General features: G+C 40.9%; 1 long non-coding RNA gene across 1 annotated transcript; it reads right to left on the minus strand.

Annotated features, from left to right (window-relative positions):
• Nucleotides 1–5,233: 5,233 nt before the first annotated feature.
• Nucleotides 5,234–24,761, minus strand: LOC121643288. Its single transcript, XR_006011083.1, has 3 exons — nt 24,750–24,761; nt 23,015–23,022; nt 5,234–5,315 (listed from the first exon to the last, which is right to left on the minus strand). It is a non-coding gene; the product is annotated as an uncharacterized LOC121643288 (long non-coding RNA).
• Between the last annotated feature and the right edge of the window lie 810 nt (nt 24,762–25,571).

Raw genomic sequence — 25,571 nt, forward strand, 5'->3', positions numbered from 1 at the left:
GTTCCTTTTTATATTAAGTATGTTTGTACAGCCAGGGTGTGTCGGAGGAGGTGGGGGACGTAATCTCCAGAGTTTGATTAGGGAATATTATAAGATTATGAGGCTATGCTGCAGTTACTTAAATACAGCAGTTTGCGACAGAAAGTTCCCTAAGAAATGGAGGTTGAGTGTCTTCCTCCCTAAAACATTTTCATAGACCACATGTTAACACAGATACAACCCACATTTAAAGAATATGCCATGTCCAGTGGTCACGAGAGAGTAGCTGCATCCGAAGGATAGAAACTGTGTGTGGGGGCGGCATGGCTCGGCAAGTTAGAGCGGTAGTCTTGTAACCCGAGGGTTGCCGGTTCGATCCTCGGCCAAGCTGAGTTCATGACGAGGTGTCCTTGGGCAAGACACCGAACCCTGATGGGTCGTGGTCGAGCGCCTTGCATGGCAGCTTCCGCCATCAGTGTGTGAATGTGTGTGTGAATGGGTGAATGAGATGTATGATGTAAAGCGCTTTGGGTATCATTCCAGGTACAGTAAAGTGCTGTATAAAATAAGGACCATTTACCATTTAAAGCTTGCCTTGTAAAAAGAATGGCATTCATGTAAGATTGTAGTTGTAAAAATAACGTTTCCCATCAATAATCAAGAAATGTTCTTGTCTAAACCCAACCGGTAATAACACAGAGATGGTGTCACGTTAAGGGTAACAAAAAAGAGGTCAAATTTAGGGCTTGATCTCATGTCACATGAAGGTGGTGATTCAAGATTCAAGACGCACGAAATGGACGGATGGACAGACAGATAGATATGTATAAAACTTGTGTATCTATAGTGATTTTTTTATTTTTATTTTTTTTTTGCTCTGTCACCATTTAAATATGAGGTCAAATGTGTTTTAATTACTGAGTCACAAGTTGTCACTGAGGCGTCCTTGTAGTTGTCTTCATCAGTGCGTTAGCGAGTGAAACTCCCTGCAAGACTCTGCAGAACAAGTTCTGAGTGAATAGTTTGAATGGTCAACTGTAGATTGTAAAGGCACTTCGAAGGGCCCACAGTGCTAGAAAAACATAAATCTGTTAAGGATTGTATCATATGGCTTATAGAAGTTGAACAGACATGTCCATGAAAAGATCAATTCCCTCTTCATTGTTAGTCTCAGAAAGGTCTTTCTTTGTCTGCTAAGCACCATAATCTGTGCTGTAACTAGAAATGTAAATTATTAAGGTAACTATTATGTGAAACTGGTTAACCTTTGCCTGACCGTGCCTTGCGTCTGTGTCTTCTTGTGCATGTTTAAGTAACTCCCCTTACATGCTGCATAAAAAGTTGACACACATGCCCTCATACATGAACTTCAACATGAAGGGAAGGACGTAAGCATACAGAAGGATAAAAACATGAAGAATGAGACAGGAAAAGAGAAATCCCAGTTTGAAAAGAAGCTGCAGGCAAAAATCATGGTGTGAAAGAAAAATATGACAGAAAGTGAAAAAGACAGTGATCTAGAAACTTACTGACCCAAACAGCACATGGCAACCTCTTTTGTTTACAGCTCGTCCTTAAAGCACTGAAGTTCTCTCCAGTCACCACCACAAACTTTAACCTGACAGAGACAGGAAGTCTGGAACGGGCACGGCGAAGCAGCAAATATCACCCAGGATTAAAATTTCCACAGATAAAAAAGCTACTGTGCATTTATATTGGGTGTAAATTAATTTACTTTATGTTTATGGGAGAAAATGGAAAATATTCATCACAGGAATAAAAGAATCAAGTGTCTTATATTAAAAACAAAGGAAAATAATCTTTTCCAATAAAGGTGAACACTGACACATCCATTAGCACCTGTACCGGTACAAACCGCTTCTGAGACCTATTCAATTACACTCTGGCTTTTTATTCTGCCCCCTGGTGGACGCTTGTTGCCCTACAATAATCCTGCCATATCACACGGTTATGAACGAAACATTTCTTTTACTTTTTCACATTTTGTTATTGGGACAAGTAAAGACTGCAGATTCCAGTTAGTAGAATTTTTCTGCCCACTTTTTCGAAGATGCACTTTTGTTCTTTGGTAGATTTTCCAGTAAGATGTCCAATAATGGTGACTAATCTCGTCTTCATCCCTTCTCTTCTCTGAGATCTCTCCAGCTACTAAAAGTCAGTCTGATGTTGACTCTTGTCTTATCTTTTGCTCTTTTTGTTTCCTTCTTTCTTTTCCTCTTTCTCTAATCGGGTCCACTTGCTATATATATATATATATATATATATATATATATATATATATATATATATATATATATATATATATATATATATATATATATATATATATATATATATATATATATATATATATATATATATATATATATATATATATATATATATATATATATATATATATAAGCCACAGTGTGCATTTAAATGGCCATTGTTGTGCTGATATCCAGTTGCTAGCATGTGACGTGGTGCTGAAAAGTGAAACTCGGCTGTAGAGAGATGCAGCATCCTGGAACAAAAAGTTGAGAAGTGTGGTTTCTGCAGGAATGACAGCTTCAGGAATGCCCATAATAAATGTCAATGCGCATCCAAACAAGCCGAATGCATATTTCTAAGTCCACAAAGTTGAACTGTGCCACATAAAGCAGAACCAGTATTACATGATGCAGAGCTCAAGCATATGTTCTGTATGTGTGTGTGCGAAGAATACATATATCTGTATAAGACTATGTTGTAAAAGCAAAATATTTCCTTTGGAGTGAAAGAGAAATAGTATTTGGGTGGTGCATGGCTGCAGCTGTCTATACCGGATAAAAGACACCCTGGTGAGGTTTACAGCAGGTTAATTACTTACTAGCTCTTGGAGTGTGTATTTGGAGTGTGTAAATATGACTGGCATAACCAACATTTGCAACACACGTTGCAAATGATATTAATAGCACAAGATGGCAGGAGTTGCTCCAATGTGGTGTGGTTTCTAACAACAGGAAGAAGTTTATTGTCTAGCTTTGATTTGGGACAACATTTAATTTTGGATACAGCACAGTTCTTTATTCCCTCCACTGCCATGGACATCCATGGTCCAGGTATGAGAGCAGAAACACAGTGAGAGTTAATACATCATCAGGATCGCTTAGCTTTTCTTGCCTCAGCTTTAATTACAGACTCGTTTGGGAAATTAGTGTACTCTTCTACTTAAAAAGAACTTTACATTTTTAAGGCAAGAGAAATATTTATGTCCATGGAGGGGTTTGTGTGTGTGTCTATGAGCCAAATGATGCTTGCTACCATCTCAGCAGGAAACTTCGAATGGACTTTCTTATCCCCAGTTTTCTCCCAGCAGGACATGCACAAACAGAATTACATCCAGCAAACATGCAGTCATAGACGAATTGATTTATGGAAGGACAACTATGCTATATCTTATTTTATTTAATGGGATTCCTGTTAGAGAGAAATCCCTGGACCTTTGATCATTTTCAAAAGAGAAAAAGGCCTAAACAAAATGGGTCATGATATATTACATTTACACTGTAAAACATTACAGAACTTTAACTTTAATTATCACAGTTATGCAGATGATAAACAACTTTGTGTCTTTGTCACCAGATGACTGCAGCCCAATAGGCTAACTGGCCCTCATTTATCGAACAAATGTGGTAATTAGTGCAAATGTGCTTGCAGGATTAATCTTATAATTGGATCCATGTGTCATTTATGAAACAATCGTGTCTGACTGATCACAGTGTAGGGCTGATCGGGCCCTGAAAAATGCAGCGGCTGAAATCCATTGTCATTTACATGTTACAACCCTAACCCTAAATGTCTGTGTTTACCTGCATGAACTAAGCATAGTTGTATTCAAGGTTCTGTCATATGAAGCCACTTTTTACAGCTTACACAAGAGAAAATTCGTAGCCTATTTCCACATGTCCCGTAAAGAACTCCACACTTGTGTGCACAGCATGGGAAACATTAGCCTGCTGATTAAATAGAGTAGTTATACAATTTTAAGCTCTAGACTATTTTACTCATTAGAAAAGATTGGCTCCTGTCTCTTCCATATGGCCTCCAGTGGAGGAGGTGCTGGGCTCAGTTCCCCGGGCATCCTCCTCTGGCTGGGCTCGGTTCCCCGGGCATCCTCTTCTGGCTGGGCTCGGTTCCCCGGGCATCCTCTTCTGGCTGGGCTCGGTTCCCCGGGCATCCTCCTCTGGCTGGGCTCGGTTCCCCGGGCATCCTCTTCTGGCTGGGCTCGGTTCCCCGGGCATCCTCCTCTGGCTGGGCTCGGTTCCCCGGGCATCCTCCTCTGGCTGGGCTCGGTTCCCCGGGCATCCTCTTCTGGCTGGGCTCGGTTCCCCGGGCATCCTCCTCTGACTGAACTGGGGCATCAGAAGCCTCTGTTAGCCAGAGCATGGTGTGCGGGGCTGCACAGGATGGAGTTATGTTGCAGACTTTCTCCGGACAGTACAGCAGCGCCCCCCCGCTGGTCCGAGACACATCCACCTGCCCTTCAGCAACCGAAGCAGCCTCCACCGTGGACGTGTATGTGCATGTTGAACCTGCTGATCTGTGGCAGAGTTTGCTAGCGGGGTGATGCGATGCTCCCAGAGTGTATGAGTTTGTTTGCAAACACAGATCTCTGTTTGTATTTATCAATATTTCAAATTGTAGCGTTTATTGATTTATGGGCCTGTTCATTCAATTTGAGCTGTTGTAATTGTCATGTGTGAGCTCAGGCCGTTCATATTTAGTTTCCAAAATCATGTTTTGACTGTGTCGGTGTGCACTTCAAGCGGTATCAGTAAGCCACTCTGCAAGTTAGAGGTTCTGCATATGGGAGTAGTAAACATGTGGCTGCGTATGCTCAGATGAGTTTGAGGATTTTTTAATAATTATTTTCAGTGTCTGGTGCATCGCTGATCACCAGACGATTGATACACGATCTCAGACCTGTCGTGAGATTGTATCCTACGCTGACGTCCAAATTAATAAATGCGAAACCTTGGGTGGAACTGGTCGTACACAGATTTCCGTCCGTTCATTTGATGAATGAGGGCCACTGTGTCAGCATCTGGAACAAATAAACACCTGGATGAGGGAGAGTTTTCTACAATTAAATGAAGACAGCAGAGACTCTACTTCCTCAGGGCACTGAGCAAAAAACAATGTCAGCCAGAGACTGCTTCTGTCGTTCTACTGGTGCACCATAGAAAGTATCTTAATATACTGCATGGGTGTTTGGTTCTCCAGCTGGACTGTGGCTTAGAGGACAGCGCTCCAGAGGGTCATAAACACAGCCCAGAAGATCACTGGATGCCCTCTCCCCACACTGGAAGAGCTGCACAGTTCTTCCTCAGGAAAGCACCACTTATCCTAAAGGACACATCACACCCGGACACTCCCTGTTTGAACCTTTACTATCAGGAAGGAGGTACAGATCTATCAGAGCTAGAACAGAGTGAAAAACAGCTCTTATCCTGTGGCTGTAACCGCACTAAACAACCTCAAATAATTTTTTTGCCGTCTGTTTACACACTGCAGTAAATACTACCTCTGTTTACCAACAATATGTGCAATATGAGTATAAGGTTGACAGTGTGGAAGATTAGTTGTTTCTTGTTTAACTTAGCTGTTTTTATTCATAATTTTATGTTTGAAGGTTAAATGTATGTTACTGCACTTTGACTCTTTAATTTCATTGTACATGTCACATGTTACAATGACAATAAACGTCTAGTCTATTCTATTCTATTAGTAAACATCTGCAGCTCATCCAGATGCTGCTGCTGGAGTTTTAACCAGGACTAAGAGATCTGAACACATCACACCAGTCAACTAGTCCAGACCAGGATCCAGACCAGGGTCCAGACCAGAGTCCAGACTAAACATGGAGAAGCAGCATTTAGCTGTTCTGCTGCAAACGAGTGGAACAAACTGCCAGTGGAGATTAAACTTTCACCAAATGTAGACATTTTTAAATCCAGGTTAAAAACATTTTTTTTTCCTCGTGTGTCTCTGCATGAAATCTGCACGTTAACTTTTTTAACTTATCTTGCTTTTAAATCATTTTAATTTTATTTATCACACATTTTATTTTAGGAAAATAAAGTCAACAGTGTAAATAAGCTAAAAAAAAAAAAAAAAAAAAGGCAAACCCTACGATTGGTTGGCTCTTATTCACATTCTTTGGTATTTTGTCCCCAAAGTCCTCTGCAAGAAAATCTCATCATGCTGGTAGTAATACCGATACTAGCCTTTGTAATAATACTATTGATATTTGGATCAATCTGCCTGGCCCTACCTGGCAGGTCCCTTTGTCAGACTATCTCTTTTTTTTATTTATTAGGGACGTGGCAGTTTCAAACAAAATGTTTCTATTTCATGCATTGTACCTAAGTTAGCTTCAGGCTAATTTTAATTTTGTTAGTGTAATGGAAAATTTTATACACATGCACTTTGTATTGTTACAAAACCTTGTCTTGTGTTTTACTGAGGAAGGAGGATGACTTGTACCCAGATAAGAACTGAGTGAGTTCCATTTACTTCCCCTTCCAATCTCCTAGCATTCCTTTGAAACAGAGGACTAATGATTTGTCTTGATGTGATCAGCTCATGCTAGTTTATATAAACCAGACTCAAATGTATCTCTTCAGACTCACGCAGCCAAAGCTTCTTTGACTGTGGGACTCTCATTGCTGTACAGCTCTTAATTAAATACTTTGTTTGATTCTCACTCGGTGTGTGATCTTTGATAATAAAATTCCACGACATTAGGGAATAATGTCACATTTCCCATCAGAACTGCTGGTGGAAATAGTTCAAGTTTCTTCTTCTTGCAGATACAGAGAGACGTGGAACAGAAACATTCTCAGTGTTTATTACAGACCTTACTCTCCCCTCCTGAAGCCTCTCTTAATGACAGGCTGTATGCATGGTCAACTTCATAACAGCAGTGGACTTCTCTGCTGTCGTGCCGCTCACCTGAGAGGCCTCCGACCGGAGCAGCAGACCGGATATTAACGGGTCAGTGACGGAGGCTGATGGCAGCACTTCTCTGTGAGAAACATCAGGCAGGTGAGCATGAGCGCTTTCACAGATGCAAACTCACACAGGTATTCATCTAGAGAGCGACAGATGGTTGTGGTATTGCTCTGTGGCAGAAGGGGAGCCATCCAGAGGCCGCCACTGCTCGCATGCGCCACTTCCTGTTTTCAAAAACACAGTTTGTGTTGTTTCCATCAGCAACAGATCAACTGGATGAAACGCTGTTTAAGTTTACACGAATTACAGTTTTTTCATCATAAATAATAAAAAAGTTGATATAAGGTCAGATTTTCCTGATATTTCCAATGAAGCAACTTTCAGATTCTTTACTAATCAAATCACTTTTCAAAACACTCAAAGATGCTACCAAAAATCATAAACAATAAAATCATTTAAGATCTTTAACCCTTTCATGGATCGCCTCCTCTACAGTGGACATGTATTTAAAGGCTGATGTATGTGTGGGGGAGGACGGTAAAACTTCACTGGACCTTAGTGAGTCATCCGATTCTCTACCACTTACTAAATACATAGATATAAAAGTTCATATACAGTACATTCATACATTGTAATTAAAGAAAAGAAAATGATAGTTATATTTTTATTGAATATTTATTTTATATAAATATGACATTATAGGCAAGGCAAGTTTATTTCTACAGCACATTTCATGCACAAGACTATGCACAGTGCTTCACATGAAACATTAAAAGCATTACAGCGCTCGGGCAGTCAGTAGAATGGTAATAGAACTCAGCAATAGATGAAGAAACCAAACTCTAACATGAATTTCTTTTGTCTTAAAACAAAAACAAGTTTTAAAACAAATTAAAGAAATTAAAAAAAAAAAAAAAAAAAGAAAATACCTAAAATAAAATAGATGAAATAGAAATAAAGTTCCAGTGTGGGGGAATTAACATCTGTTCTGATAAAAGGCAGCAAATAGAAAAGTTTTAACTCTGATGTAAAACTGCTGAGTCAGCAGACCTGCAGGTTTCTGGGAGTTTGTTCCACATGTGAGGAGCATAAAGCTGAATGCTGCCTCTCCACGTTTAGTTCTGACTCTGGGAACAGAAAGTAGACCTGATCCTGATGACCTGAGGGATCTGGTTCATGACCAACCAGAAGATCCTGAATGGATTCTGGTCCTAAAACATTCAGGTCTTTGTAAACTAGCAGCAGGAAACCAGTGTAAAGATCTGAGGACTGGAGTTCTAGGATCTACTTTCCTGGTCTTAGTGAGGACTGGAGTTCTAGGATCTACTTTCCTGGTCTTAGTGAGGACTGGAGTTCTAGGATCTACTTTCCTGGTCTTAGTGAGGACTGGAGTTCTAGGATCAACTTTCCTGGTCTTAGTGGGGACTGGAGTTCTAGGATCTACTTTCCTGGTCTTAGTGAGGACTGGAGCAGCAGCGTTCTGGACTAACTGCAGGTGTCTGACGGACTTTTTAGGGAGACCTGTGAGGACAGCGTTACAGTCCAGTCTAGTAAAGATAAATGCATGGACCAGTTTTTTAACATTGGCCAGCTTATTATCCCAGCAGGGTGTTTGATCTCTGGCAGGCTATAGCTGCTAACCGCCCGGATCTGCTTCTGACCACTGAGCTGACTTCTCAGGACTTGCTTTACTTGTTACAGATGGCAGCTTTCCTTGTGGCTTCTTCCTGGTTGCTGTTTGCTTGTGGAATGCCAAGGTATTTGTAGTTCTCCTCAGTTATTCTTCCCTCTGGGAGTGCAATGCCCTCTGCATGGACCACCTTTCCTCTCTTTGTCACCATCCCGCCACATTTCTCCAGTCTGAATGACTTTCTGATTCTCCTGCTGTAGATCCTGGTGGTGTGGATCAGTGAGTCCATGTCTCGCTCACTCTTAGCGTACAGCTTGGTGTCCTCCATGTAGAGGAGGTGACTCATGGTGACCCCATTCCTGAGTCGGTAGCCATAGCCAGTCTTGTTGATTAATTGGCTGAGGGGAAACCATCTGATCCACCTGTGATGCTCTCCCTCATTTTTCTAATATGCCCAGCATCATCATCATGAATTGTTATATATTTATAGTGCTATCTGGACCTCTGCTGCTCCCACAGATGTTACAGAACTATGTTTTCCACCCCTGCCGCCCTATTGAGGTTGCTCTGGGCCCCTCTTGGGATGCTCTGGGCCCTTGTAGGGATGCTTGGGCCCCTTCTGAGACAGCGGGCACTGCAGAGTTCCTCCAGTGTGGGGACAGAGCAACCTATGGTATTTTGGGCTGTGTTGACATACACACATGCAGTACGTTAAAATCCGTTCTATGGAGCAGCGGTAAAACAACACCAGTTGTCTCTATATGAAGTTATTACTGCTGAGGATATTCAAGAAGTACTGTCTCTGCAGGGCCTTTTTCACCAGCACAGCAGGGTTTGCACCCCAGGTCAAGTTCTCCTGGATTTTGTCTCCCAGGAAATGGTAGTCTGCCACCATCTCCACAAAGTCCCAGCCGATGATGAGTGGCCTTATGTCTGTTTTCTTCTTTCTGAACTTTAGTTTTTGCTATATTGAGGAGCAAGTTGTTTTGCCCTCACCACACTGTCAGCTGCTCCACCTCATCAAATAATTAGCGTTTTGGATTCAGCAATCAGGTTCCGCAATTAGCTGCACCAAAAGTGAGCACACCATCAGAGGATCAATAAATCAAGCTTTGTTCAGAGAGCAGTGGAAAACTGCATTTTCTAAATGAAGAACACAGCCCTCCAATCAGTGAAAGAACTGGAAAAAAGCCAAATGAAATATGTGTGGGAGAGGATCGTGGAAATAAAATCTAATTTACAGGTAAATCTTGGTGTAGATTTGTGGCGGCAACAAGTCTGTATGGAAACAGGAGAGAGAAGTGATTCATGCAAACTGTACGATGATGAGATCCCAGATTCCATGTTCCACATTAACCCAAGGCTTTTAAGTTCATAATATTTTGCACCAATTTTTTTCCATGGAATTCTTCTCAGTGGAGTTATTATCTGAGTTTGGGACAAATCATTGGAGAGTCGTTTGTTGCCATAACTTAACCAGACTGGTGTCTTCCTTTCAATTCCACAAGTTCTGTCTTAATGATAGTTAGCAGACCATGGATCAGTTTAAAAGATTAATTAACCCCTTTATTAATAATCTGGGGGATCTGAGAGAAGTATATCATCTCTTCATCAAGGAATGAATGTAGATAATCCAGAGGTGTGTCCAGGTTGGCAGAATTTAATGACATCTCTCTGGTAATGATCATTTGGAAGGTGTTGGGGGGGAGCTACTTGTTGTCTTTGAATGCTGTTGGAGCCATAAGAGGGTGGGCAGGCAGGCAGGCAGAAGGAGACGCTGGTGAGTAAACCACTTCTAGAATATTCTATGAGGCACAGGAGGAAGGTAGTTACTGAAGAGAAAACTTCACTTAGGGAAGTGTTGGGCCTGATTATCATGCTGTGGAAGGTGACAATCAGCCAGAGACGAGGTGGCCATGCTGGCCTTAAAGAGGCTGATGAGGTCCAGCAGCAGGAGAGCTGAAGCCCTGAATCCACCCAGCAGGACTTCCAAGCTGCCCGGCCCAACGTATGTGTCATGGAGAGACTAAATGGGAGTTAGGATTAAAACTCTTGTTTTTGCATGTTGTGTTTGTAATTTCAAATTTCTTTCTCTCCTTGTTTGTATGTACATGTTTTCTTATGAGTTTGCTTTTATGAGGGTGGAATTGGTTTTAAATTTGTAGACACCATTTCTCTCCACCAGTGTAAAAATCTGCTGATTAGCATTAACAGGTTCAGATTGTTGGCTAAATGACACTGAAAGAACAAAGAGGCCAAAAGAGCAGACTGGTGAGGAGCAGCGAGAGGCCCTGGGTGTGTAAATATTCTGGCGGTTGTGTCCGGGTTCCTGTGTGGAGTTGGGGGGCATCAGTGACTTATAGACCCCTGGATTTGGTCCTCTGTCGCTGTGGCAAGTGACACTTTCTTCCAACTGCCACTGGGATTCTGGCCTGTGCCGTCCTCTGGCCTGGCCCCAAGTAGCTGTCTGGTGAAGTGGCTTGAAGTTACTGGGAGCTAGATCCGTCTGCTCTCGGTTCGATGGTGAGTCCCGCCTCCTCAACACAAGAAAAACCATACTGCAGATTTGACCTGCTGTACATCATTTACACTTAATGAAGCTGTTTGTAGTGAGATTATATTCTTCTTCTGTCTTCTGTCTTCATCAGGTCATGCCTTAAAAAATGAGTTCTCCTTGTTGCCTTCAGGACGTCGTTATGTTTTACCATATTGTAAAACAAACCGTTATGCAAAGTCTTTTATCCCATCTGCTGTTCGACTTTTAAATTCTCTGTAGTTTTTGTGTTTTTTTTTTTTTTTTTTTTTTTTTTATATATTTATTGATCACCAAGCTCTTCTCTTTTTGTGTCTTTTATGTACTGTATGTGGTTTTTATGTCATGTTATGATGCTGCTCAAACTAATTGCCCCTGGTGGGACTAATAAAGTTGTCTAACTAACTAACTAACTAACTATATTTTAATTACTTTTACCTTGGTGCTAAACTGTGTGGAGATTCTGCCGGCCATCGCTGTCTGGGCCATCGCTGTGTAGATCAGACTGTTTGAGGACTTGAGGACTTGAGAACACACCAGATGATATAGCCTGCTGGGCTAAGGATCCACTCGACCAATCCAGGACCTTTTGGAGCGGCCTGGGGTCACAGGAATTGTGTTGTGGCTGGAAATCTGCCCAAGTGGAGGAAGGAGCTTATTTTTTTAGACTTTTATTGTAATAAAATTTAAGTCCATACTTGAAAGTGTTTGGGCTGCGCTGTTGTGACTGCTCCTACCACACCAGACTTACGAAGGTAGGTTTAGTCCCGCTTATCCGGGGGCGTTGTCTGCTCACTTATTCAGCGTGTTACATATGACTCAAAGGAAACACCCAAAACTCAGACAAGGATGCTCAATCAACCTCTCTGTGTCTAGTGTAGAGATCACCAACTCCACTTGGCCCTCATCTTAAAGGTTTTCCATGTTTCCCTGCTACAACACACCTGATTTCAAGTGAACGGGTTGAAGATGTAGCCAAGTTTTCAGCGTTAATGCACACACATGCTCATCCCACTACACCAGGAATCACCAACTCTGGACTTCTTGGGCCACCATCCCCCACGTTTCAGATGTTTCCCTGCTGCAACACACCTGATTCACATCAATAGATCATTAAGATGTTTGTGCAGAACTTAACAAACTGTTGCAGAGCTATTTCATATTAATTGGTATGTTGGAGCAGGGCAATATCTACAACAGTGGTGGTGAACCCTGGTCCTTGAGGGCTGCAGTCCTTCAAGTTTTCCATGTTTCCCTGCTCCAACACACCTGATTCAAATCAAATGTATCTAACAGCCTATGAAGTTCTGCACAGTGACTCATTAATTTGAAATCAGGTGTAAATATGAAAATAGTTTTTACCAATTCTAGTCCTTCTTCTGTTCTTTTATTTCTCATTGCTTGTGGTGATATCCAGGTACACGTGGCACTGAAAGTACTAAATTAGTCTTAGCATACCTGTAGCAGCGTATTGCTTCTAAAGTTTGACATAATGTTACAGGGCAGCAAGAAAGCTGGTTATTCATGGCAGTAAATTCCATGTGATGTAAATTTTAGTACACAGTCTGAGTCTGCAGAGCCCAAAATATGAAACTGAACGTGTTCCTTCTGCTGCAGAAGTAAAGTGAATACCACGGTAGCTCCGTGTGTTATGAGGATTATTTGTTTTCCATAGTCCTGAGCTCCTTGGTCGATGGTGAATGCAGAAGAGCAGAATTTTTCTGGGAATTAAAGATTTAAGATTTTTATCCACCAGTCAAAGGTTTGGACTTGGACCTGTAAATGAAAAGTCACCAAACACATTTTATAATTACTTATTTAGTTTCTGAGTTTTTACATCTTTAGTTAGTTAGACTGCAGTTTGTTTCATGGACATACTTTTTCTTCCTTTGTTGGTGAGAAGAAATCCATCCCAGAGAACAAACAACCGGCTGCAGATGGAGGAGCTACTTTCCTCCCTCACCGCTGCCATAGTGTGATCAGAACTGAAGGCAGTTACACCCAGAATATCACAGAAGTCTCTGCCCAGCTGGAAGGTTTCAGGATCTGGTTTTTCTGTGGAAGTCCAAAACTACCAAAAAAATAAATGCAGAAATAAAGAAATAACAAACAAATTGATATGCCAATAAATTATACAAAAACAAATAATTTTCCATGTAATTTTCAGTTTAATTTATTTATTTGGTGATTTTTAAAATTTCTTTTCTCAATTTTTTTGCCGGTATTATTTCTGTATTTTTTTAGACTCAGTTATTTATTTCTGTATTTTTTTTTTCCTCTGATATTTTATTTATTTAATCTTCAACAGATTTTATTTCAGTGATTATGTCTTCATTATTTCCAATCTTGCATTTTCTTCCTATATTTATTTCTTCGTTTCTGTTGTACATTTCTGTCTCATATGTAAATGAGGGGGGTGGTCTGTAAAGGTGTATCTTGGGGGCAGATCCCCACCTGTTGGTCACTGATGATGCAACTAACAGGCTGAAGGTTCTGGAAAAGTTGGCTGTGATGTTCGGAGAGCATCGCCTGGACATGTCTGACTGTTCCGTGAACATTCAGCTAACCCTCAGAGAACCTTCTCAGAACCACCCTTTCCTTCCTCCTCTCCCCGGTCCTCCACAAGAGAAAAACATCCTTCTTTAGGATTGTAGAGCATATCTGATACAAGGACAAATGTACAGGAAAAATAAATAGATTGGACTACTTGGTGGTTATTTTAAATGACTAGTCCATAAAGCTCAGGGCCGACCGACTGAATGTACTGCCCCGTTCCCTGCTCCACCCTTCAGCTCTTCTCTAGTCCGTTTGGAGCATCGTTCTCTCCGTTTTGTCCCGTCTATTTCACTTCTACAACACTCAGCAGTGTTTTCCAGAGATGGAGACTCAAGTCTGGGACTCAGACTCGTGAGACTCGGTTTTGTATGGCTCCACAACCAGTTTTTTCTGTACATATGACATGAAGAAAGATCTGACAGATTGGACATAAAGTAGTTGTTCAGGCCCCAACGTTTAAGTGCTGGTGTCCTGTTGCCAGTTCTGTAGCTGGTTTGCTACCACATGAAGGACTACATCGTTTCATTGAATAAAAATAAACAACTGCAAAAACAGTGAAGGAGCTTCTAAACTTTCCAGAGGAGATGGCATCGGCCCAGTTTCTTCAGCTTTTCCTGCGGTTCTGTACAGGATCCAGTGTCTTGGATGACGCCATACTGAGTTCTCAGAAACCACAGATTTCCTCCACAGACCACAGTCCCACTGGTTCCCACCGCTATCCACATTTTCACAGCGAATTTAACAGCATTGGTGTAACAACAACATGCAGGATGTGACAGCTCCTTGCTGGACTGGAGGGTTTTGTTATTTTGACTATTTCACCCGTCGTGCCTTTTGTGGAAAACTCAGAGTTTGCAAAAGCAGAGGGGAGTGCTGGGACAGAAGCAGAGGAACACATTGCTGGGGATGTGGACAGTAACACAGCATATTTTTGTGAACTAAAACAAGTCACAAAGTACACAAAAACATGTAACAACCGAACTCTGTTATGAGCAACTTTTGAAGCCTTTACAGTTTGACAAGTTTAAATAATTTTAATAAACTTGTTTTTTGTTAACCAGATAACAACTCCAGCTCCAAAAGATTCATTTTGTCTAACTTGCACAACTTTTTGAGTCAGTTATTTCTTATTTTCTAGCAAACAATAGCTACAAATACTTAATGAGCTGATTTCCTGACAGATAACTGAAACTGAAAATAGTAAGTTACAAAGTCTTTCCTGATTATTTTGGTACTAAGACACAAGATGGTCACACAAACATGAAACGTAAAATGTACATTATGCTGTAAAACATGTACTAAAGTACCAAATGTGCTACACAATTTGGATGCTTGTGTCCATTTAAATGGAGTCAAATAACAAACGACGTCCCTCAGATGAAAACACAAATCAAGTGCCTGGGACATGCTGGATGGGAACTCCAAGCTTGATTCCTCATCAAATACGTGCACATCACATGATTCTGAACTGACACACGTGCAGCTGTCTTTACATGTGGTCAAATCTTCAGAACAAGACAGTCTGCTGCACCCCAAATGTGAGGAGCCATGAACATGGCATCAGGTATCCCACCAGGCCTGTTGGAGGGCCTTACACGGTGAGCAGCCGAATGATGCATGAGAACCCGTCGACTCAGCCATAAATGCAGATCCCAGATGGCTTCAGATAGTGCGTCTATGTGCCACACGAAGTTGGGTCCCTGAGCAAAATATTGCCGTCTGAGACACCTGGTCTGGCGAACCTGGGAACCGATTGGGTCCAGCAGAGAGAAGAGGATCATGGTGTCTACTTTTCTAACAGAAATACTGTGTTTATGCTTTGTGAACATCCAGCGGTAACCTGATCCTTTCCAGGGCCTTGTAGTTGGTCAATGATGAAACCTATCAAACTTCGCCAGTAAAGGGACCTGGCTCTTGATATCCCGTTCAAATGTCTCTCGGTAATGATGGTTCCTTTCATTACCTGGCTTTTCAGAATGTGTTTGTAGCTCATTCCCAGCCTAAAATAAAACTCTATCATACTGTCCATCGTGTAACTTTGGCCCCTATAATGCCTCTACCCAAGATCTTAGAGAAGGTACGCTCGATTCACTTACCCAGCTGTCCAGGAATGATAATAATATCATTAATTAGTATTTCGGGGCCACAGTTTATTTATTTTTTTACCATGACATCACAGGGACTGGGTATTCTCACAAGTCTTGGCTTTTTATTTTACTTTCTTTTTTTTTCCACTACTGGCTCTGAACCAGCGGAACCTCATACAGAGACTGCATCCAGGCCTCTTCCTCCATGTCTGGTCCTGCTGCAGCGACTGATGGAATCAGGAGAGAGCGGCTTTATTAAAATGAAGAGACGTTTTCTGTCGGAACTTAAGAAAGAAGAAGAAGAACCAACATTTAACTTTGTCTGTCTAAACTCATGCAAACGGTGGAACATTGTGATTTCTGGACGGGAAACTGCTCCCAGAAAACGAGAAATGTTTTTTTTTTTTTGTTTTTTTTTTGTTTGTTTGTTTTTTGGTTTTGATTTGTTTCGTTATGAACTAAATGCAGTTTTATCCCGGTCGATAGAAGATTTGAGGCCAGACAGCAAAGGTAAGACATATTTTCTGACTTTTAGAAGCGTGCAGCATAAATCGGGTCTTCTTCTGCCTCTGGTTCGGTGAATCTTGGTCATATTAAGATGAAACTTCCAGCTGTGGAATCTGTGAGATGTGAGCTTTCAGTAGAGGAGCCGTTTGTTCGTGTTCATGGGGAAACAACATCTGTGTTTACATGTATTTTTCAGACTTTGTGTACCTGGTCTTTTAATTATTGTTGTCTTAACTGTGTTTGTTGGTGATAGAAATGGTTTTACTGAGCTGGTAGCTGAGATTCTGGACTTTCTGTGGATACCACACATGTTTATAGTTACATCTACAGACCTGACGCTACACCCGGAAACCAGATGTTAACCCTTAACTCCCGGTAGCGGAGGCTGCAGGTGCAGAGGTGAAGCTAAACAGTCAAGCTAAGAATGAAAGTTTAGAGAATTTATATCCAGAAACCTGGATAATGAAGCAGTGAAGGTGCATGGATGGAAGTTATTGTGCATATTGTGAATATTTCTCTCTCCTCACCATCTAGAAGCTGTGAGATTCTCATCCTGCTTTCTGTCTGTTCACCTGATGCTGATATTCATCACATATTGTTCCTTCTGTGTTTAGAAGGAAGCAGCTTCACAGCTTTAAATTCATCCTGCTGACTTTTTACCTTTTTGTTAGTAAATCCTGAACATTTCATCCTTCTTTCTCATAAATATTTGGTTTTATATATGAAGAAATATTTTAACTGTTGCTGTTTAAAGAGAAAACTGCTGCTAAACCTGTTTATGTGTTTAGTGCAGGGGTCTGCAGCCTTTCCAATCCAAAGAGCCATTTTCCCTCAGACAGCTGAATAAAACTTGTTTAGAGACGCAAATGTTAAAAAAAGATGACTTATAATTTCTGACAAGAAACTTGTCAATTTTTGAATAACCACATTTTTATGTTTATTTTTAGATTTTAAAATGAAGAAAAACATAAAACTTTTGCAGAAAGAGAACAGACAGACTTTCTTTTATGTGATGTAGATATTTGGGAAAAATTATGTAAATAATGGTTCATAGTTTTCAACCTAATGACTAGAAAAATAGATAAAAAAAATATTCCTGGTACTTTTAGTTTCATTATGTTGTAGAAATTCATGCAATTATTCCATGAAAAAAAAGAGAAACAATTTGCTAGAAAACCTGCATTTGTTATTTTATCTAAATTTAAAAACATGAGTTAGTTCTTTAGCATGTTTAGCCGTGTGTTAAGAGCCATTGTGGAAGGTCCAGATGGCCACTTGCTGCTCCGGAGCCACAGGTTGAACACCCCTGATTTAGTGTTTGTAAACCAAAATTCACATTTTCTTCATATAGCAGCAGGTCTGCTTCCAGAGGAAAAAGGACATTTTGCACATAACACTGTCATTAATTACGAATAAAGATTTTAAGTGTTCCATATATATATATATATATATATATATATATATATATATATATATATATATATATAGCTGTGTATAAACTTGTGTATCTATAGTGATTTTTTTATGCTTTGAGGTCAAATGTGTTTTAATTAACAAAAGTAAAATATTGTTTAAATACAATAAGAGCAGTCACACCTTTGTGATTGGCAGAGTATAGAAGACATCAGTAATACTCAGGCTACAACAGACTTATTTATTTCATCATTATAGTATTAGATAGTAGCTTTCAGAGCGGCTCTTTCCTTTTCTCAGTGCAGCACATCAACTCTGCAGTTTTCAGTGATTATAACGATGCTTTTTAGCTCAGTGAGCATTCGTTGCCCAGCAGTACTGCTGGGTGACAGCATCAATTCTTCACATCCAAACATTAGCTGGAACGTGTTTTCCCTTTGTTCAACATTCCCTCTCCTCCTCTCTGCTGCAGAAACTTTGTTCTCTTGTTAATTAGCAGCTTTGACAGAGATGGTGAAAAGCTTTTAGAGACACAGTTAGCTGCTCCAGTGCTCCTCAGCTCCAGCATGCAATCTGTTCCCATCAGCAGAGAGCAGCTTGCTGTGACTTTGCCAACTGAGTCTGTTAGCTTACTATTATCCATCACATATATAAAAACAATTATCTTTAATTGGTGTCCCTATGCTTGCTCTTACTTAAGAATACTAAAAGAGAGTCTTGGATGTAATGGAGTAGGTGACTGACAGTAGAGATGATGTTTTGTCATGAGGGTGCGCAGAAAACTAATTAGTTCTCAGGAGGAGTCGTGGTTCTCATCCAGCTGTATCACAGCTTCATATCTCCTACATTACTGTCCTCTACAGTCAGGATGCATCCAGGCTAGTTCTGTTAGGTCCACATCAAACTCACCCTGGTCCACTTCCATGGAGGGTACGGTTCGTTTGAAACTGTGTGAACACTCAGTCTTACTCTGATGTGGACCAAAGAAGAACTCTGGTCCGGTTGAAAACCACAGGTCTTCTGGATCGGACCTGAGAAGCGAACTCTGGTCTTGTTGAAAACTGGAGGTGTCCTGGTTGGGTTCTCTTCCAGTGTGAAAGCAAATGGGGCATCATGTGGAACAAGACCAGTGATGTAGATCAACATGGTGAATTGCTGGCTGCCTCCTGCTGCTCATACTGGACACATTCTGGTGAAAATCCGGTCTGAACCCCAGAGATGGTTTTTGAAGTCTTAAATTATTAAGCCTTTCTCATTAATTGTAATGATCTACTACAAAGCCAGTTACCAGATGGACCACGGCCAGTCCCTGGAAAAATGTAATGCTGAGCTAATCTCGTAGAGTAAGAGTTTGACAGCATCAGTAACATGCAGGGGTGCAGTGGGGGGTTGCAGCCAGAATCAAAGCAAAGCTAAACGTCTGTTTCATGTTCACTGCAATGCAAGTTGTCTTAACTTTGGCCTCATTATTGCTGATGCAGTGCAGACAGTCCCTGAGGCCTTTTTTCCCCCCATCGCTGTAGAAAATGTATGATTATAGGTCATATGCTCGTCATGAATCACTCTCAGTTCAGCAAGTTGGGTATCCAGATGTTCCTAGAGAGCTGCAATGACTCAGTGATACCAGGGAGTTAGTCATTAGAATACCAGATGATTGCTTCATGGGACAGATGTGGAGGACAGGGGTGAGATCAGGAAATGCACCATGAGTATTGGAAAAAAAGACCTTTTACTAGCAATTAACCATTTTTAGGACGATTCTTGGGGACATTGACTTGCTTTCTGTCATGTCTACAGCGTCATCTTCTGATGTAGTTTGGAATTTAAGTGTCTTGTGTTGCCTGGGGTCAGTCTACAACTTGAAGTGAATCGTGTTACGATGAGCAGGGGCGTCACCTGGCCTGGGCGTTCCCGGCTCTAGCCCCGAACATTTCCCATCAAGCCCCGAATGGTTTTTTCACCCCAGAAGGAATAAGTTTTTCCCTCAGCCGCCTTATGACATTAAAGATGATGGTAGTTTAGTCATTTCATGGCTTCTGTGAATGCAACACAGGTACAATATGACCAATCACAGAGGAATTTTATGGAAGTGGGGAATCCTCCGTGTTTATTGGCTGACAGCCCGGCGTTTTATCCCTAATCTGAACTCTGGTGTTATTTCGAGCGGTCATCAGTGGTGAGAAACTCTTCAGTTGTGGTCGCTGCCAATGGGCAGCAAGACTCTGGCCAACACACGAAACAGGTAAACCACAAATAATTAAAACCCTGTATGTCTTAAAATGAAATAAACATCAGGCAGATCATTCATGACAGTACTTGGTACTTGGAAGGTTAAGCTAGCTGTACTAAACCGTTAGCCCGGCCTTTTTCGGTTCTACACATTTACATTAAATCCAGTGGTTAAGTCTATGTGGTTCGCTGGTTTACCCGCTACTGTGTGTGTGTGTGAGTGTGTGTGTTGTAGTAGATGAAAACGGCTTTCCCATTAGTGTTGGAGGTTTGGTTTGTAGATGCTGCTTTAGTTCAAATATAGATAAATAAAGAACAGCTTTATTATGTTATTTACTGATGTCTTTGTTTACCTCCAGGTCACTGGCTGGTCAGTAGTTAAAGTCCAGCTGTTAAAACTGTTTTATATCTTATGTTGCTCACAATACATTTATATTTGGAATACAAAACCAGTCTTTCATGGTCTCACCTTTGTGTGTGGGTGTTTACTTTATGTATTAATGAGGTTGGTGGTTCTTGTATGTGTGTGTTGCTCCAGGACAGGCATGTTCAAGACTGGGAGGAAAAATCAGAGTTTACCACTAGTTTAAACTTGGCTATACTACCGAGAAAGTAGTAGTAGTAAAGATGGAAAACAGCAAGTGAAAGAAGGAAAACAAGTGATGAAGCCTGTAGGGAAAGAAGGATCAGATGAGATGATAGAGAGGTAGTAAATACGACAGCATGACCTTTATTCTGAAAAATGCAAGTGACTGAAAACAGCTCACGTTCATCATTTTGTTGCAGAAGATGTGCACTAAACAGCAAGTTGTGGAGATAAACAGCAGATGTCTGGAACAGTAAAAGTTGAATATGATGTAAGAGATGTTGTTTACATGGTCACGTTTAAGCTTGAACATAAATACATATTGAAGCACATATTTCAGAATTTGGCTTTAAACAAGGTGACACCATGCTCAAGAAAGCTTAAATAAAAAGCTGTTTTTACTGTGCTGGTTCACTGAGATTCCTCTATGAGGGTGTGGGCTCAGCCCCCAATGGCTCCAGGTCCAGGAACTCCCCTGACGATGAGTCAGATATTAGGGTACCCCTCCCAGTTTTCTCATTTGATAACACAAAAAAATGCTTCCTGACGCGACCTGACCTGCACATTGGTGGAAACGGCTTAAATGACCAGATTCTGATTAACATTAAGGCAGAGGTCAAACAAACCTGAGGAATTTTCTTTGGTACCGTTTGGCCTTCAAAGTTTTTTGTCTTTGAAAACATCAAACCACCATTTGATCCTGATAGAGTACTGAAGTTTGGAGTTGAATTCCTTTATCATCCACCCACCAGGTAAGGCAGATGGAAACTCTCTAAATCTGGTTCAGCTCAATGTTTGTTCCTGGGTTTTTCTCTCCACTTTCACCAAGTACATAGTTAAGGTGCATTCGTACCAGCCCTTCTTAATCTAGACAAAGATAATTTCCTCTGAAAGTCTGGTTTATTTCTGAAGGTGTGGATGCACATCCAAACTGAAATGAACTCTGGTCCAATGAAAATGTAGCTCACAGTTTGCTGAAAAGGAATAAAATGCAGGAAGCAGACAGCTGATGTAGCAGAAACTTAATGGTAAATGGCCTGTGTGTGTATATATATATATATATATATATATATATATATATAAATAAATAAACTGAAGTTGTAATACATTAACATCTTTAAGAGGCCAATAGTTTCTGCCTCCTGTCTGTCATAAATCTTCACGTCTTCAGTGTCCAAATCAAAATGTGTCAGTGAGTTTGCCTGGAACACGGCAGAAAATGTAAATGGCTATCTCCTCCTAAAAGAAACCCGCGTTCCTTTCAGTGGAAACCAGAGATGTCACCCAAGTTTATTCTGTGTTCATATTTTTCCTGTGTTTTTTAAAAACCTTGTATAGTAGAATTTAAACCCCGTCCGTCCAGTCTACCTTTCGTTGCCAAAGTCTTGTAAAAAACTGTTGCATCTCATGTTCATAATCATCTCTCTGAATAATCCGTACCAGGGGTGTTTCCTGGACCTGGGAACATTGGGGGCTGAGCCCACACCCTCGTAAAGAAATCTCAGTAAACCAACACAGTAAAAACGACTTTTTATTTAAGCTTTCTTGAGCATTGTGCAAATACTACAATATGCGCTATGCTTCGATATGTATTTATTTTCAATCTTAAATGTGACAATGTAAACAAGATCTCTAAAATCAGTATTAAACTTTTACTTTTTCAGACATCTGCTGTTTATCTCCACAACTTGCTCTTTAGTGCACATCTTCTGCAACAAAATGAACGTAAACTGTTTTCAGTCACTTGCAATCTTCAGAATAAAGATCATGCTGTAGTATTTACTACCTCTCTATCATCTCATCTCTCTCTTCCTTCTTTCCCTACAGGCTTCACTTGTTTTCCTTCCATCATTTCCCTTCTTTCCTTCTGTTACGGCCACTGCCGATTGCTGGCAGCTGCGGCTCATTCTGCCGCTGATTGCCTGAGTCAGAGCTCTGTCTGGATTGGCTGGATTCCAACACACCCCAGTCTCCTCCCCTCTGATTGGCTGAACGAGCAGTCAATCAGGCTGCAGCTTAGTGGAAGCAAAAATTGAAAAAGGCTGCTGCAGAGTTCAGTCGGGAGGGGAAGCTGGAATGGCACAGGCCGCTTCCCCTCACCTTATTCACTGTAGTCATGTTGTAGGAGCGAGGCTGGTCAGCGCAGGTGGCCTCGTCTCCGAGTGTGGCAGAAAATGGTAGCATGGTTTACTGGGTGTCCGCTGCGCTATGTGGTAGTCTGTTTGGTGTGTGACTGTTCGAGTGAGTGCAGCAGGATAAATCCTGGCTGCTTGTGTGTTCCCGGTGGGGGACGGTAGATCAGTCCGTTTTAGTCTGGACTTACCTTTTGGTTTACACTCAGTTTTAGTTCAATCTTTGCTACCCTTCGGTTTGTGTTCTGCCATTGTGGTTATCTTTTGTTTAGTTTGGTGTTGGGCTAGTTTAGTATTTTGTTTGTGACGACGGTCACATTAGTTTATGAAACTGCTGCTCTTTTGTTTGGTTTGGGTTGTCACACAGAGTTCTGTACATTCTTTTGGTTTCACTCGGTGGGTTTTATACAGGGTTTTGTTAATTCCTTTGTATTTATTTCAGCAGTTTCTCTAACCCCAACACTTGGTTATTTCTTTTACAGGTTTTATTCGGCGTTTCACTGCTGTGCCAATAAAATGAGCTGATTATAATTTTACATCTGTCCCAGCGTTATCTTTTTTTTTTGTTACGTCCAATCATACTCCTACTTTGGGTCGTAACACCTTCTTTCACTTGCTGTTTTCCATCTTTACCATTACTACTTTTTCAGTAGTATAGCCGAGTTTAAACTAGTGGTATACTCTGATTTTTCCTTCCCAGTCTTGAACACGCCTGTCCTGGAGCAACACACACATACAAGAACCACCAACCTCATTAATACATAAAGTAAACACCCACACAAAGGTGAGACCATGAAAGACTGGTTTTTATTCCAAATATAAATGTATTGTGAGCAACATAAAATGTAAAACACTCAATAAAACTCTTTAATTCTGACCAGCCAGTGACCTGGAGGTAAACAAAAACATAGTAAATAAATTTATAATAAAGCTGTTCTTTATTTATCTAAATTTAAACTAAAGCAGCATCTACAAACCAAACATCCAACACTGGGAAAGCCGTTTTCATCTACAACACAAACGCATGCACACGTGCGTGCGCGCACACACACACTCACAGCAGCGGGTAAACCAGCGAAATACGTAGACTTCACTGGATTTAATGTAAATGTGTAGAACAGAAAAGGGCAGGACTAACGGTTTAGTACAGCTAGCTTAACCTTCGAAGTACCAAGTACTGCCATGAATGATGAATTTCATTTTAAGACAGACAGGGTTTAAATTATTTGTGGTTTACCTGTTTCGTGTGTCGGCCGACAGTCTTGCAGCCCATCGGCAGCGACCACAACTGAAGAGTTTCTCTCTTCTTTAAATAAAAAAAACCCTCTGATGTCCATTTTAACCGCTAATAATGACGCTCGAAATAACACCAGAGTTCAGATTAGGGATAAAAGGCCGGGCTGTCAGCCAACACGGAGGATTCCATAAAATTCCTCTGTGATTGGTCATATTGTACCTGTGTTGCATTCACATAAGCCAGGAAATTACAAAACTACCATCTTCTGTAATGTCATAAGGCGGCTGAGAGAATGTAAACTTATTCTTTCTGTGATGAAAAAACATTCGGGGCTTGATATGAAATGTTCGGGGCTAGAGCCGGGAATGCCCAGGCCAGGCAACGCCCCTGATCCATACCAACGCTTCCAGTCTGGTTTCCGTTCGCTTCACAGAACAGAAACTGTTCAGAACTGACCTTCTCGTGGCTGCTGATTCTGGACACTTCACCATCCTCATCCTCCTTGACCTGAGTGCAGCACTTGACACAGTGTCCCATTGGACTATCTAAAACACCCCTGAACTGGTTTAAATCATACCTCTCTGCCACACTCAGGTTGTTGAACTCAAATCCCCCGTCCCCTCTGGTGTACCCCAAAGTCCACTGCTTGGACCTTTTGTTTTTTATGTACCTCCTTCTTGGCAATATTTTCTGTAAGTGCTGATTTTCATTGCTACACGGATGGCATCCAGCTTGGCCTATCCTGTCGGCCCTGTCTATGCAATCCTTTACCCCTGAACATAAAACAGTGAGATTCTCTCACCCATCATAAACAGAGCTTTTTAGACGAACTCATTCCCTTCAGTTATGAGGTGGAACGACCCCGCTGCCTCACTATAGCCATCTACTGCTGTTTACGTGTTTGTATGTTTCTGGGGTTTTCCTTCCTTCCCTCTATTTCTATCTGGTTTTGTACAATGACCTGAAAGACACCTATAAATAAAATACTTTAATAATTTGTTTTATTATTATGAATGAAAACTACATTTGATGCAGTTGTTTCTCAAGTGAAGTTACGTTTTGTTGTGGACTGACGAACACTGAATTATTTAAAGTACTTGCAGGTTGTATGTAAATATTGTGTTTACCAGGTTCATCTTTATTGTTTATTGTCCAGAAAGCAATTGAAATTATGCAAACTTGATACGGCGTATTCCAATGAATTTAATGACTTTCCTCACATTCACGTGTGTAGGTTAATGAAAATTAATTCAGTTTTATTGTCATTTTTAAACAGACTCCATATTGATTCTGATATTCTCTCTTCCTCTGATAAAGGCCTGGTGTTTGATATTAACACACAGGGGAGTTCATTTAGCGCAGAGAGGTTTTATTTCTGCCAGCTGTTCATTTTGCAGTTCTAGTTTCTGCACAGACTGTCAAATGGCATCAATCATAAGGGCACACTGTACACCAGAGAGGCCGGCAGCAAACCAGACAGATGCAGGAAGAAGCAATTTTTGAGATTTTTAACAGCAAATATTTGTTTTCCAGAGTTTAAAGAAACCAGAACAGAGATAAAAGTCTCATATGGATACATATGGTTCTGTTGAACATGAATTATTCTCCCTTAACCAGGTCTGTGGAGTCCAGTGAACTCATCGTCATGTTCTAGAAAGCAGGTGGAGATGATCTGAGCTTTGT

This window comes from Melanotaenia boesemani, chromosome 7 (assembly GCF_017639745.1).
Source record: "Melanotaenia boesemani isolate fMelBoe1 chromosome 7, fMelBoe1.pri, whole genome shotgun sequence".
In the NCBI taxonomy this organism is placed as follows: Eukaryota; Metazoa; Chordata; class Actinopteri; order Atheriniformes; family Melanotaeniidae; genus Melanotaenia; species Melanotaenia boesemani.